Consider the following 13,853-nt stretch of genomic DNA (forward strand, 5'->3'; position numbering starts at 1 on the left):
AACAAATTATTCGTAAGGGTACTTGAGTTAAAAAGCAAGTCACAGAAAATACCCCAACTTAAAAAAGTTGGCTACTTTTTAAGTAGGTGTGATTTTGCTCACTCAGGGCAGAGCTACCTTGTGAAAAGAAAATTGACTGAGTCTACGATAAAATGACAGAGAGCAATATGAATGAATAAAATTAGGCTATGTAAATAAAAAGAGACGAGAGAAGAGTAAATTGAGTTCTGGAAATTAAAACTAAGTTATTGTAGTGAATTAAAATTTAAATATATTCAACGGAATTATTTAAGATTAGGACTTAATTCAAAATTAAACAGACGACCCTAAACCTCATTTTATACCTTAGTATTACCTACTGAGAATAATGATTCTCATCTCCATCACTGGTCAAAATTATTGAGAATGATTTCATAATACTCAACTCATGTCTCAAAGAACTCTCACCAATGAATTTACATGAATAAACCTTTCTATGGCATTTCAAACGCATTCTTCCAGGGAATTTAACTGTAGCTTTCCCTTTCATTTTTTCTTAAGCTACCTTCAGCTAGCCATTCTGCCAAATAATATGTTAAATAATCATTTTTCTCTTTCCTTGGATTGAAAAACAAGAAATAAAAATGGGGTCTTTCAAAGAAAATATAGCATGACAATCAATGAAAACATTGTCAACTTTAAAATTATAAAGAAAACTTTTTCTGCTTTTATGTGTTTCTTCAAAGTATTAAAGAAGGTATGCAGCGCCAGAATAGGAGGACAACTATTAAATGATTTGTGATTATTGAAGAGGATCTACAACGCATTAATATTATCAAATGTGAACATCCAAAAATATAATGAAAAATTTACCCATAGATGTTTCTTATTCATTAGTGCAGGTGTCAAAATTTCGTAGCTTTCAGCGGGGTTCGTCGTTTGGAGATTTCACTGCGGGCTCAACATCAAATCATAGAATAACACCTTGCCTTTTCGCAAGAGTGATATTTTTGTCGTTTGGTGACTGAACCTGTTTGGCGCTTTCCGGACAATTTTAGTCATACCATTTTTTTCACTTGGATATCATTATAGAATAGAAAGATGTAGCCAATTCAAATAGTTGAAATGAGAGAATAGTTCGCAGAGTATATATTATACCTACTGTATATCGTGGACGTGATTCCGCAGAGTTTCCTTTCCCGCGTTCCAAACACCCTTGCATTCAATCTTGTGACATTGGCATCGATAAATTGACGATTGACACCCAATCTCATCCACTCATGCATTATTCCTGCTTCATCCACACTTGACTTGATCCATTTTTGGCGCATGCGCTGGGGGTATGACGCGGAGAACTACTATCGCTGCAGAGTGGGAGTGCTAGGTGGAAGGGAGTGAGAGGGGGGTGTAGGAGGATAGTGTCGTAGAGTATGCGAGATGGGAGGTGACGCTGGAGATATAAGGAGAAAAGTGGGAAAAAAGATGTATCCCTCGCTGATAATTCTAGCCGTTGGCTTGAACTGAACGGCCACTAATATTATTACGAAAATCGCTGATATAAGATAACGAATCTCTCGCTAGGCGTGGCTTGCAACCCAGCGCTCAGAAAGTTTTTCAGTCAAAATTATGTTAAACAAGCCAATGCTATTAACTAATAACTGTTTTGAGCAAGTAGCTGAAAAGTGGATTGCTTCAAATTTTTTCTTAGCTTAACTTACCGACACCATGTATACATATATCCATTGTGCGTGAATAAACATTCATTGAGGATAATGGCTAATGACTTATGATAAACGGAAGAGATATAAGCGGATATACAAATGAAATTAAAAATGAAATCTCCTATTGAAGAGTTGAGACACTAATGTCTACAGTGAAAATAAACGAGAAAGCTTGCGTCATGGACCTAAAACAGCGATATATTTAATTTAACTCACATACTGTTCAGTTATTGAAGTTATAGGGAACAGATTACTAGCATAAATTGAAATTGTACAAATAAGAATACTGGGTATAATAGGTGTATTATTTTTCACAAAGAATTACTTAATGCCTTTGTAAGTATATTCCTACTTGTGGATATATTTCATCCAGGATTCGAAACAAATCAGTATTTAACTCGCATTAAACCTAAGAGAAAAGACCTAATGGAGAGTAGTTGTGGGTTGCAGAACAGACGATGATGGAAGTAGAGTGGGAAGAAAAAGAGCGGCTATAGGAGGGAAGCATGGGTAGCTCCATCGAAAAAGGCCCCGGCGAGAACGGTAATCGCTTCTCCCACTCCAATGCCATACCGGTCCTTTTAAAATTTTCATGCAATTCCCGGCGAACCAAGTGATGGTATTGGCCGCCACACAAGCTTCTGCGCGCGCTCATGTTTTTTTTCAAACAAACGGCCCCGTCCCCCCACGATCGCTCACTCCGAGTCATCGCATTAGCCCTGGGGAGGATCCAGACTCATTGCACAGCCTACGGGGCACCGAAATGGAGGCAAGAGCTCCTTTACTGGCTCCTCTCATATTAGAGTCTCCTCCAACATTAAATCAAAGGCTCATCTGTGTTCTTGGGGCTAAAAGCTCAGCCAAATTGAAGAGAATATTAAGAGAAAATTCCTATTATTTAGACTGATTATAGTCAATTGGAAGTTTATTGAACTTTGTAAGTTTATTGAAATGTACACAGCCTGAACTGAATGAGTTCTTAAATATACTTTAATGAGCAGGTTTAATGATACATCGGCAAAAAATACTCGTTTAAACAACCATATCCTCAATTGCTCTGCGGGTAAAAGTCAGATTAATTTTTCTAACAATATTTATCGTCTGACAGTTGTTGAACGAAAAGTTTCATAGTTTTTAAACGCGGATATTCGGTCAATTTTAGTAGGTCTCTTAAATTCTTGTGAAAATTTCTATTGGTTTTGGCATACCACACAAATAACCCCAAATTTCCTAATTTCTTCTGGAACTTTGAAAGTTCTAAATTAACCTTTCTGTTTTTGATAATCTATAAATCATGATATAGTGTAAAAACTAGCTTTAAAGTCACAGAATATTTGATAATACCTAAATATTTTATTATTTGAACTCAATGCTAATTTTTTAAAGTAATTTAAATAATTTCTATGGAATAAAGACAAGCATACCGATCCCTTATCTTCCTCATTCATTTTTGACTCCATTTAGCTAGCGTTCCATCTCACCCTGCAACCTCTCCGCCGGTTCTCTAAGGCTTGAGCAATCACTTCCACAGCACTATCCACTCACTCTTCATCAAGCTCTTCCTTTCAAATATCCTCGCACATTCATTCCTCTATTACTCACCTAATCCATTCATTTCTCTCCTCAACCCTTTATCCTGTCTCACATCTCGTACTTTCCCCTACATCCTCTTCCTAAACACCAAATATCCTCCCCACACTGGAAAGTCAGGCGCAAACGCTATTTTATGTTTGGCCAACTCATTTCTGCTCTTGGCCAAGATTTACCGTCCGAGCTTTATACCCAACGCATTCTACCCCTAGTAAATCGCATAGGGATTACACACGAGATGGGTACGTCCTAACTTCTACCCAGGTGCACGGAAGATATTTCCCGATTAGCGGCTCGGCGGATGCAAGGATAGATCTGGGTGCTGGTTGCAAAGAATTATACATTACTCTATTTTACTTGGAAATACTAATACTTAAGGTTCATTGTGTAATATCGGTAGAGTATTACGGCTACATTATAATACATTGAAAGGGAATATATTTAAAAAAGTAAGATCAGGGGCAGTTCTCCCAGATAGAGGGATACATTAAAAGCATTAGACTCTAATTAATGTTATCCAAGCCAAACATGAAGTGTTTTTTAATACTTGACGCATTATTTTTAGAAAAAAAAATTCGCATCATGATAAGGAAAACAAGCAAAGATATATTAATGAGTGTGGTTTATTTTAATTGCATTTTACATTTATATTTATTTCAACATTTTAAAAGTAAATAAAGAATTAATTGTGCCTGCTATTCTCAATATGAAAATTGCAAATTAAAAACTATACGATACGTAAAGGTGATATATATCCCAGGAGAATAAGGAATAGATAAAGGTCTATGTGAAGTGAAACTCGATTGTGGTAAAAATATGGTATATTTTCATTAAATTAATACCGAGAAAATTTAATCTTAAAATGCATAGGTGTTGTAGTTATACGTATCAGATAACTCATGGGTGGACACGAATGCATCGGATTCCTTCAGCAAGCTACGGTTGGTGAGACTTTTTCTAGATACAGAGATTAGCTGGGAAATATGACAGTGTACTCAACAAATCTTACCTCGTACCAGCTGTTAGTGTTTGAATCGTGACAAATTGGAAATGGTACTTGAAAGATTAATGATTCCGTATCTGAGTGTGATGAACTAAAAATTCCAAACCATTCCTACACGGTGTCGCCACTTATTGAGTGGCCGCAACAAACAAAAGCCTGTCGGTTAATCGAAGGATTGGAGCAGCAACCCACATTTAAGTGAGTGAAGGCGAAGATCATGGTGGTCAATAAAGCAAAAATCATCTCACCACGGACGTGATACAGCCAGACGCACTATATATTGCAGAACTGCATGTAGGAAGAAGGAAACGGAAAGTCACTACGTACTTCGAGGTGCAGCAGCTCACCAAGTCTTCAACTTTAAATGGATTTAAATGATAGACGTGAAGGAACCTTCTTGATTAAAATATTCTGAAAGTTAATTAGTTCCCAATTCGGATCTCCGGGTGAGGAATGGCTGATAGTCAATCAACTTTTTGAATTTATTTAATTTTGGACAATCAAATCACTCCAATACATACGAGGAGCTGGAGGAGAAAGGGACTAAATATATAAGAAGGGAAATGAAATGGCACGAAAAAGGAGACTTTCGCAGCACTAGCTACAGAATATTTCTCCGGTTCGAAAAATGAAAATGCGAGGGTGGCAGAAAGCTGCAAGGAAAGTGTCCGTCATGGGGAAGTTGGCAACCTGGTTTTACTAGATTAGAGGTAGTATTGACAATCAGTACATTATGGTGACAGACTGCAATGGAGACGAAGTATATGATGTGTGATCGATGATTCCACTGAAGATATAAAAATGTAAATGGTGAAGACAGACTAATAATCCGTTGACACTTGAACACAGACGTGGGAAAATGCCATGAGAGTATCATGCTATAAGCAAGATACAGAAAAAGGAAACAACATGAAAGAGAAATTATGTACATGAATACCGGTGACAAAAACCGCTACTTCAAAATCTTTTTGCGAAAGATATACTCGTATACGTGGAAGATTCTCGGAGATGTACCTGTAAGAAGATGCTTAATTCACTACAACCGCGTAAAGCCAAGATTTACGGCCAAAATCAGATAAACCAGCAATGGTCTAGGAAATTTTCCGTTGTTATGATTTGTGTAGCGTAAAACCAACGAATTAAAATTTACCTTTAATTGTTTTTTTACTAACTTAATCACCATTCATTTCAATAATCAGTTATTAAATACGTTTAGCATGGTAGTGAATATCAATAAGTCAATAAGTTTTTCCACGTTTTTATTTGATGTTGTCTTCCGGAGACTTTCAAGTGGAAGTGGTGAGCTAATTAAGCCGTGTTGCCAAAAAAAACGATCGTTCGTTTTTACAATATCAAATAATTATTGAAAAACTCGGCTGCCAAGTCCCTATTAAAGTATTCTACAATCTTCAAAGTAAATAAAAATACTTGGAAGTATACAAATTTTGAAGTGGCACAACATCAACATTTAATAAAAACAAGCTTTTTTTGTAATGTATGTATGGTCCAAAGAATGTATGTTATCAATTTCCATGTCTCATAAAAATAAATGCACGATAGATATTCACAAAAATTTAATTTCGTGTAGTGAGGCAATTGGTTGGCATGTGAAACGCCGTATATCACAAAAAGTTGATTACATTCACACCCGAGGGCGAGCGAATTGAAATAGTGAGGCAAGAGAATTTCACATTTCTTCCAATCGTAATCATCCTTCGCTACTCTCTCCCTCAATTTCGAGTCTTTTCCGCTGTCATACATTAAATACTCATCCGTTTAGCTCTCCATGGATTCGCTGGTTTCATCCTATGCTTGTTTCGAGAACTTCGTGGTGCAGTGCATTTTGTTATTTATATATTAAAACATATTTTTTATAAACAATTTAAATATTTCAAAATGTAGCAGCCTAACACTAATTGACATTAGTTTGTTATTGGTTATTGGAACAGATTCATTAAAAGCGATTTACAGGTACAGTTGACGTTGGCTTACGTCGAACTTTGTACTCTTCATTTATATTAGGGAGAATAAAATGATGAATAACTTGTTAAAAAACTTATTTCCTTTGAAATATAGATAGAACTATGGTATAATTAGTCAAAGATTTGGCTTGAATAATAGTAAACTGGAGAATTTATTGCCTTAGGACAATGATAGTGACCGTCGTTGCAGAGTTACTACGTTGAACCTCAAAAATGGCAGAATGAAAAGAGAGACACCCAATAGATCCACTAACACCTTATTCAAGCTGATAAATAACAGAGAAAATGTTTTTCTCAAATTTTAGCGTCTTCGGGATATAAAATATCGCTTCTGTGGGAACAGGCTAATATTAAGAGCATGGAAGCTTATATGTGAGGGCAGTTACAGATGAATTTATATTTAGCATCACAATTACATTGTAAGAAATTGGTAGGACAGTGAAAGATAGGACATTGGTAGCACAGAAATAGGTTAAAATTGCTCAATTTTAGGATAGAATATTCTAAAACAACATATCGGAAGATGAAAACATTTTGAGCCTCCATCTATTTCGAGTAGAATAATGGTACTAACGGCTACGCGATATCTCAATTTAATCATCGAAATGCGATATAAAATTACTGAAATGCCGTTGTATCGAATATGTGATGCAAATGAGGGACATTAACGTTAACGGAATCGCATTGACATTGTGTATCACAATTATATAATTGTCATGCGAATAAACGTATATTACCATATGCCAATCAGCATCTAGTCACCACTCAACAAAAATATGTACGGTGCGGATGGTAACGAATATGGATCGAATGTATCGTTTTTTCTCCTCGGCATAATTTTTGTAAATATTGTGTTTCACCTTACAAAGAAAATATCAACTTCACGGCATTACACTGCCCAACAGCTCGGCATTGCAATCGTATGAATACACAAAATCCTCTTCTACTGACTGTGCTGAGGGAATTATTTGATTGGTACTTCGCAACTAACTTAGAAATAGTCAAGTAAAATGCTGCAATTGTATGAATAGGTACCTGTAAGAGAAGGAAAAACGAATATCCCAATGTCAATGAGTTAACCTATTTCGGAACCTGATGCCCTTGTCACAGCATTCGTGAACATCTGACGAGCGTGAAAAATAGGTAACTGATTAGCGGGCTTTCACAATTTGCGCTCTCCTGGAAAGGATCCAGGAATTTGCGTAGGTGACCTGGCAATGTACGATTAAGCAATTAGACCTAAATGAATAAATTAAGATTGATGACAGAAGACTATCCAGTCCAATGGAAAATCATCACCGAAAGAGCAATGGGTAGAGTATTACGACAAAAATAAAGTTAAAGGAATTAGAACATGAGAAGATACAGGTATATATATAGTATGAAAATTTGATGATAAACAAGGTTATCAAGAGTAAGTTCTCATTTAAACGAATGTGATGGAAGGCGAGGTATGTTCCAAAAACTTTTTAAAAGTTTGAGAGGATTTATGGATTTCAAGAGCTTAGGGTAAAAGGTGAAAGGCAATAAATTAAAAGGGAAAAGACTAATTATTTTTACTACCACCCGCTGGCTAGATAGAAACAACATTTTGAGATGTATTACGAATTGGCATAGACGGAAAGATCAAGAGTTTGGGGACTAAATTGAATTTCATAGTCCTTCACAAATAAGAGAAGCTCAAATTGAGCAAAAGAATTATATAAAATATACTTGCATACTACCTTAAAATAATAAATACAGTGGTTGGTAATCCAATAAAAGTTATAAATTCTAACTTTTCTAAACTCGGAATGCAATCAAAACCGCGGATTTTTAGTACAAGTTACAAGTACCAAGTTACATCGAGCAATATATATTATTTAGTTACCACAACAGGTAGTTTTCCACTTTTGCACTTGCAAATATTTATTTTTTAGTGCTATTATATTAATAGAACAAATTTATCATATTTTATCACCTTTCATTTACACTTATTTTAACCTCTGATATATAGTTATATATGATATATATATTATATATATATATATATATATATATATATATATATATATATATATATATATATATATATATATATATATATATATAATATGCATACATACATGTATATATTTATATACATGAACACTGATATAGATTTTTACAACATAGAAACAAAAAGAAAGGACCCTCACATATGTAGTTTTGGCGTTTTGACGGCACGGTCGTCATCATCAGAATGCCGTTGTCGGGGGAAGAGGGGAGATGATATGTTTGGGGAAAGGGTGAGGGGAAGAAAGGTGAAAAACAAATAGAAAACGGAAAGGGGGTGGGAGGGGATATGCAGGCGGCTACTGGATGGATTAAGTGGGCTTGATTCATTCCGGGAGGTTTAAATGATTGGAGCACCCAGATATGCGCCATCTTGCGGGTTCTCACTTCAATACTAATTGTACGAGGGTGGTTCAACGTGTTAGAAATGAAGAAACCATTTTTCCAAAAACATTTTTTTTATTTTTCAATATAGTCCCCGTTTAGAAAGATGCACTTATCCCAACGATCCGGCCATTTTTTTAACCCCTTCAAAAAATAGGATTTGTCGAACTCTCAAAAATACGCCTCTGTCTCGGTGATAACTTCCTCGTTTGAGCTAATTTTTTTCCCCGCGAGCCATTTCATGTTAGGGAATAAGAAAAAGTCGCAGGAAGCCAGATCGGGTGAATGCGGGGGGTGCGGCAGCAATTCATAACGTAGTTCATGCAGTTTGGCGGCGGCCAACTCCGGATGACAGCCGGATCAGCTTGTTGTTCACCGTGAGCAATCGTGGCACCCATCGGGCCGACAATTTTTTCATCGCCAACTTATCATGTAAAATATTAATTGCCGTTCCGGTCGACACACCCACGGCTTCTGCTTCTTCGCGCACTTTCGTTCGTCGATCAGCGAGAATCATGGCGTGGACTTTTTGAATGATTTCCTCGGTAACTACGTCTGCCGGGCGTCCTGGTCGCTCCTCATCAAAAACAGAATTTCGCCCACGTTTAAATTTGTTGAACCAATATCTAACTGTGGTCATAGACGGAGAAGTGTCCCCATAAACAGCACCCAACTTTGCTTTTATCTCCTCGCATTTCTTCCTATCCAAAAACAAAAAGCGAATTACCGAACGATACTGCTCTTTTTCCATCTCAGCGAAAATCATGAAACACGTCTTACTCTAATGGCTGCCAAATCCAAAATAACCTTTAAATCAGTCTGAAATTTGTTTCACCGTCGTTTGATAGATGGCAGCACACGATGATAACATGAAATTCCCTCAGGAACGCTCTTTGTTGTCAAACACGGGTACTTATTGAACCACCATCTTAGATTTGGGAAGGGTTTCTATCGCCGAAAGAGGGAATCAGTCATAGAAATATTGTTCGTGGGAAGCATTGTGAGTAGGGATGGGATAATTAAGGAAGATGGGAGATATGGTGGAATAGCAGTGGTTATTCATGTGGAGGGAAATGGTGGTGGTGCATTCACCCATGTAGACAGCAGGGCAGAAGTTACAGAAGAGGCAGTTACAGAGGCGGTATGTAATGTTTTTCGAGAAGGTGATGTCGAGTTGGTAACTAGTAGTAAGGGAGGGGGCGGGTCTTAGAAGATGGAAGCATTTGCAGCGTGGACAGTTGCATAGTGTGGACAGGGAAGGAGAAGAGACGTGTGGTTTTGTGGACTTTGTGAAGATGTCTCGCAAGTTCGACGGGCGTATTAACGAAACGGAAGGGCAATGTGGGAATGAAAGTGATGCAACTGACTGTTATTAATAATTTGAAAGAGTTCATGGATTAAAATGTAGGTTTAATTTTGGGGGTCCCGGGGAAGAAAGTGGTGATAAGGTCAGAGCATTTTGGGCGGTTTAGTTTAGGGAGAGGAATGCATTGGGTTGACGATATTCTGAGATGTTTTAAAAATCTATTTCAGTGTTTTTATATATTTATGCGTCACCGAAGGGCATTCTATTTTGAAGATATATGTGTATGTGTGTATATATATATATATATATATATATACATATGAATTCGTCGAAGTTACTCGGAAGTGTTGAATAACAAACTTTGAGAGCAACAAACAATATAATAACACATAAAAAGATCACACACGTTATTTCTTGATCATTTCAACGGAATTCAGCTTCGTCTTCATCGGAAGAAATTCTATATATATATATATATATATATATATATATATATATATACACACATTTATATACATTATATATATGTAAATATTTCCTGGTTTATTCTTTAGCGCGTCGTTAATATCTTTTCTAGTCTGTATTCAGTTTCTCAATGAAGGGATGGGGGTTAATCAGTAGGTTGACGTAATTACGGAGCGATGGTCGCATTTCGATTGGACAAGACTTCCTTCGGAGCATAGAAGGACGAAGACAACCTCAAACTATGCGCAAGTCAGTCCGAAGAGATGAAGTTTTAACCTTGTTATTAAGGCTTGCGCTTATCTCTTCCGAGATAAATTAGCCCTTCTCCTAAAAGCTTTGAAGTAACTTGAACACTTGGTTCCTCGTAGTTGCGGGGAAAATGTATGTTGTCCTTAGTTTCAATTAAGCTAATTGCTAGGCTCAACCATAGCGATTGACTCTGGGATGACAACCTGCTTTTATCTGAAGGGTTCATAAGTTGGTGATAATACTGCTGTGGAAATTTCTAAACTTATTTTTTAACCATAGCTTTTGTTTAGTTATTGTTACTAGAAGCTATACGATGTTTTCTCTTTTCTGTAGGACACCTCCGACCAGCAGGATTTTTATGACAATAATTTCGTTTTTGAAGATAACTTTTGGTTATTCTATTCTCTAAAATTTTTTTCACACCCTAATTCATCTAATAATGTCACCTGTATCGCGGAATCTCATTTGGTCATAAGCATCTTAACTATGTAAAGGATTAACTTAGGCAAATGAAATGTGACAAAAGATTGAATTAATGATTATAAATACTTCACATTCTGTACAATCAGAACATCCAAAAAAAGGTTTAAAACGCATTTAAGCTATATATTTCTACCAAAATGTTTAATATGGTTTGATTATGGGCGAATCTTTGTTTACTGACATCCTTGGTGAAAGAACCATCGCCCAAAGACTAATGGCTCTTGGCAGATAGCTCTCTCCTACTTAATATATGTTCCATACAATATGTAGTTGATAAAGGTTAAATATTTAAATTCGTTGTTTATGAGATGGATACAAACGGAAGAAAAAGCAAAGCTTCTGAATTCACCTAAACAAATTGGAGGTATATCAGGAAAATAGGCATACTATATTTCTTTATTGCTAGCAAAGATTTTTCTTGCCTGTAGTGTTTTTGAGCAAGATATTTGAAAAAATGTGCATGTTCGTATCATTGAGTGAACCTACTTTAATTATAAATTTTACATTTTCCCTAATGATCGTTTTCAAAGTCTATAAAGCTCAACCAATTGGAAATCAGAGAGAAAGCTTAAAAATTAAAGATCACATTGCAATATTCAACCCAAAGATAGGATTTTAGAGGTTAGGGTAGAGTTTGCCTCTTAGTATGCCCTACGGAATGCGAAATAACCCATTTATAGCATGGCAGCAATTTTGTTTTTACACCACCTGAGGCTCCATACGAAGCAAAATTTTTATTGCTGGGAAACACCGTTTCAACGCTTGGATTGTAGCTGAGGCCTCTCAGAATTATTACTAGAGTTTGATGCAAGAATCTCATATCTCTGGTCGAATTAATTTCCTAATAGGCTATCACGTTATTTTAAGTTTTCCAACTGTATTCACATGTACCCTATAAGATACAAAAGTTTAAAAAATTGTACTCAACCTACTTTAATACCTGCATGCAGTTTCATGGGCACACAAACTTCTTATGGCTGCAGGGTGACATTTGATCGCTAGCATTATACTGTCAATATTTCACGCGTGAGCGTAGCTCGGTTATTTTATGGTTAAATAAAAAAACACTTCCCCCTACTACTATCTTATTCTGGATCGAAATGGGAGAAAGAATCAGTTTCTCTGTGGCCCTGGCCATTTAGAAATCCCTCCGGCCCAGCACCCTCCTTCCAAAGCTGTCGCGGTGAGTTGAAGGGGAATAGGGGTGAATATTTGACTGCTGCGGAATGGTGATTGGCAATTCAAAAGGTCGCAGATAGGTCGTGAACACGCTCGACTGGAGAAAATACTCTCGCATTTTCCGGGGTTAAAACCGGAAATAAAAAAACACCGTACTCCGGCAGGGAAACATTCCACGTAGCTGCCGTTCCCAATCAATTCCTGTGAGACCGTGAATTACTGGCATATTTCAAAGCAGATTTGGCAAAAGTTGACGATGCGTAATAATCACACCAATTGGTTTACCAGGTTTTGATGAAAAATTAGGTTCACTCGGCACTCGGAAAATACAAAACGTTTACATTATTCTAAATTGATAGATATTTGATATATTTATTGATCCCATATGGAGGATTTAATCAAAATTCGTTGAGTGAATTAGGTAATTAATTATTGCATAACAAAGAATATAAAAAATAAAAATGTAGTTTAAGTTTTATTTTAGACAATCCAATAACAATATATAACTAAATAAACAAACGATGACATTTGAGCATGGCGTTGAATTAAATTTTAAAAATACCTTTCATTCTTGAGCATTATAAGCTGTACAAGCTAACGTAACGATCGGTGCTTAGAAAAAAGTTGATGCTCTATAAATGACGGAAAAATAAACGGCTGGGTGAAACATACTTGAGGCATTAACAACTGTTTTAGTTAGACAGCTAAATAAAATGTCGACTCATACATATGATTGCTTGTTTTCACAACTTATAGGTTTAAAGATGCATTAACCCATTCGCATATGTATTGTTTGGGACGAATCAGTTAATTACTGATTCATTGGTATTAAAAACTATGCCAGCGGATTTTGTGAACTCGTACTTCTTAGCTACCCAGTTAAATTCCATGCAATTACTTAATTTATAGTTACTATACCATCGCAATTCTAGGAATATTCAGTAACAAGACAATTAGCCTAGAATTTAGGGATCAGTAGACGCTAAATATAATTATATCAGCTATACCAGCAAAATATTTCAATCATTTATGGTTAACTTGGAAGTTTATTATAAAATTTAACATGAACTTCGTGAGAATCATGATGACTAATTGAATGTAATCATTAGACTGAAATAATTAAAGCATTAAGTGATGAACATAATTAGATTAATGCATAAATATAACAAATTTCTGTTTTTTGAGTATTTGCTGCCAGTATACTGCCAATATAATACTTTATTTCCATTAATGTTTGGTGTGAAACATTCCTTTCTCGTTACACATGAATATTACATGTTATCGCAATTTCATTACGGATTGAAATATTTAGAATTTTTTCCAGACAAATTTAAACGTACTTATTGGACTTGTAAGCACAAGAAAAGTCATAAGTAACTATAGGGAAGTATGAAAGTGAATCAACAGATAGGGTTCATGGAAAATACTTAATATTTCCTAACGGTATAAGCGGAAAAAATAACGTTCCAATCGGATTT

The 13,853-nt window shown here is 36.0% G+C and overlaps 1 protein-coding gene across 1 annotated transcript in view; it reads right to left on the reverse strand.

The window, feature by feature from the left end:
• LOC139687781 (uncharacterized) overlaps window positions 1–13,853 on the reverse strand; it is a 519,942-nt gene that overhangs the window by 53,888 nt on the left and 452,201 nt on the right. The gene's annotated exons all lie outside the window — the stretch shown is intronic.

The sequence above is a fragment of the Hetaerina americana genome, unplaced genomic scaffold (genome assembly GCF_022747635.1).
Source record: "Hetaerina americana unplaced genomic scaffold, ioHetAmer1.1.p SCAF_2, whole genome shotgun sequence".
Lineage (NCBI taxonomy): Eukaryota > Metazoa > Arthropoda > Insecta > Odonata > Calopterygidae > Hetaerina > Hetaerina americana.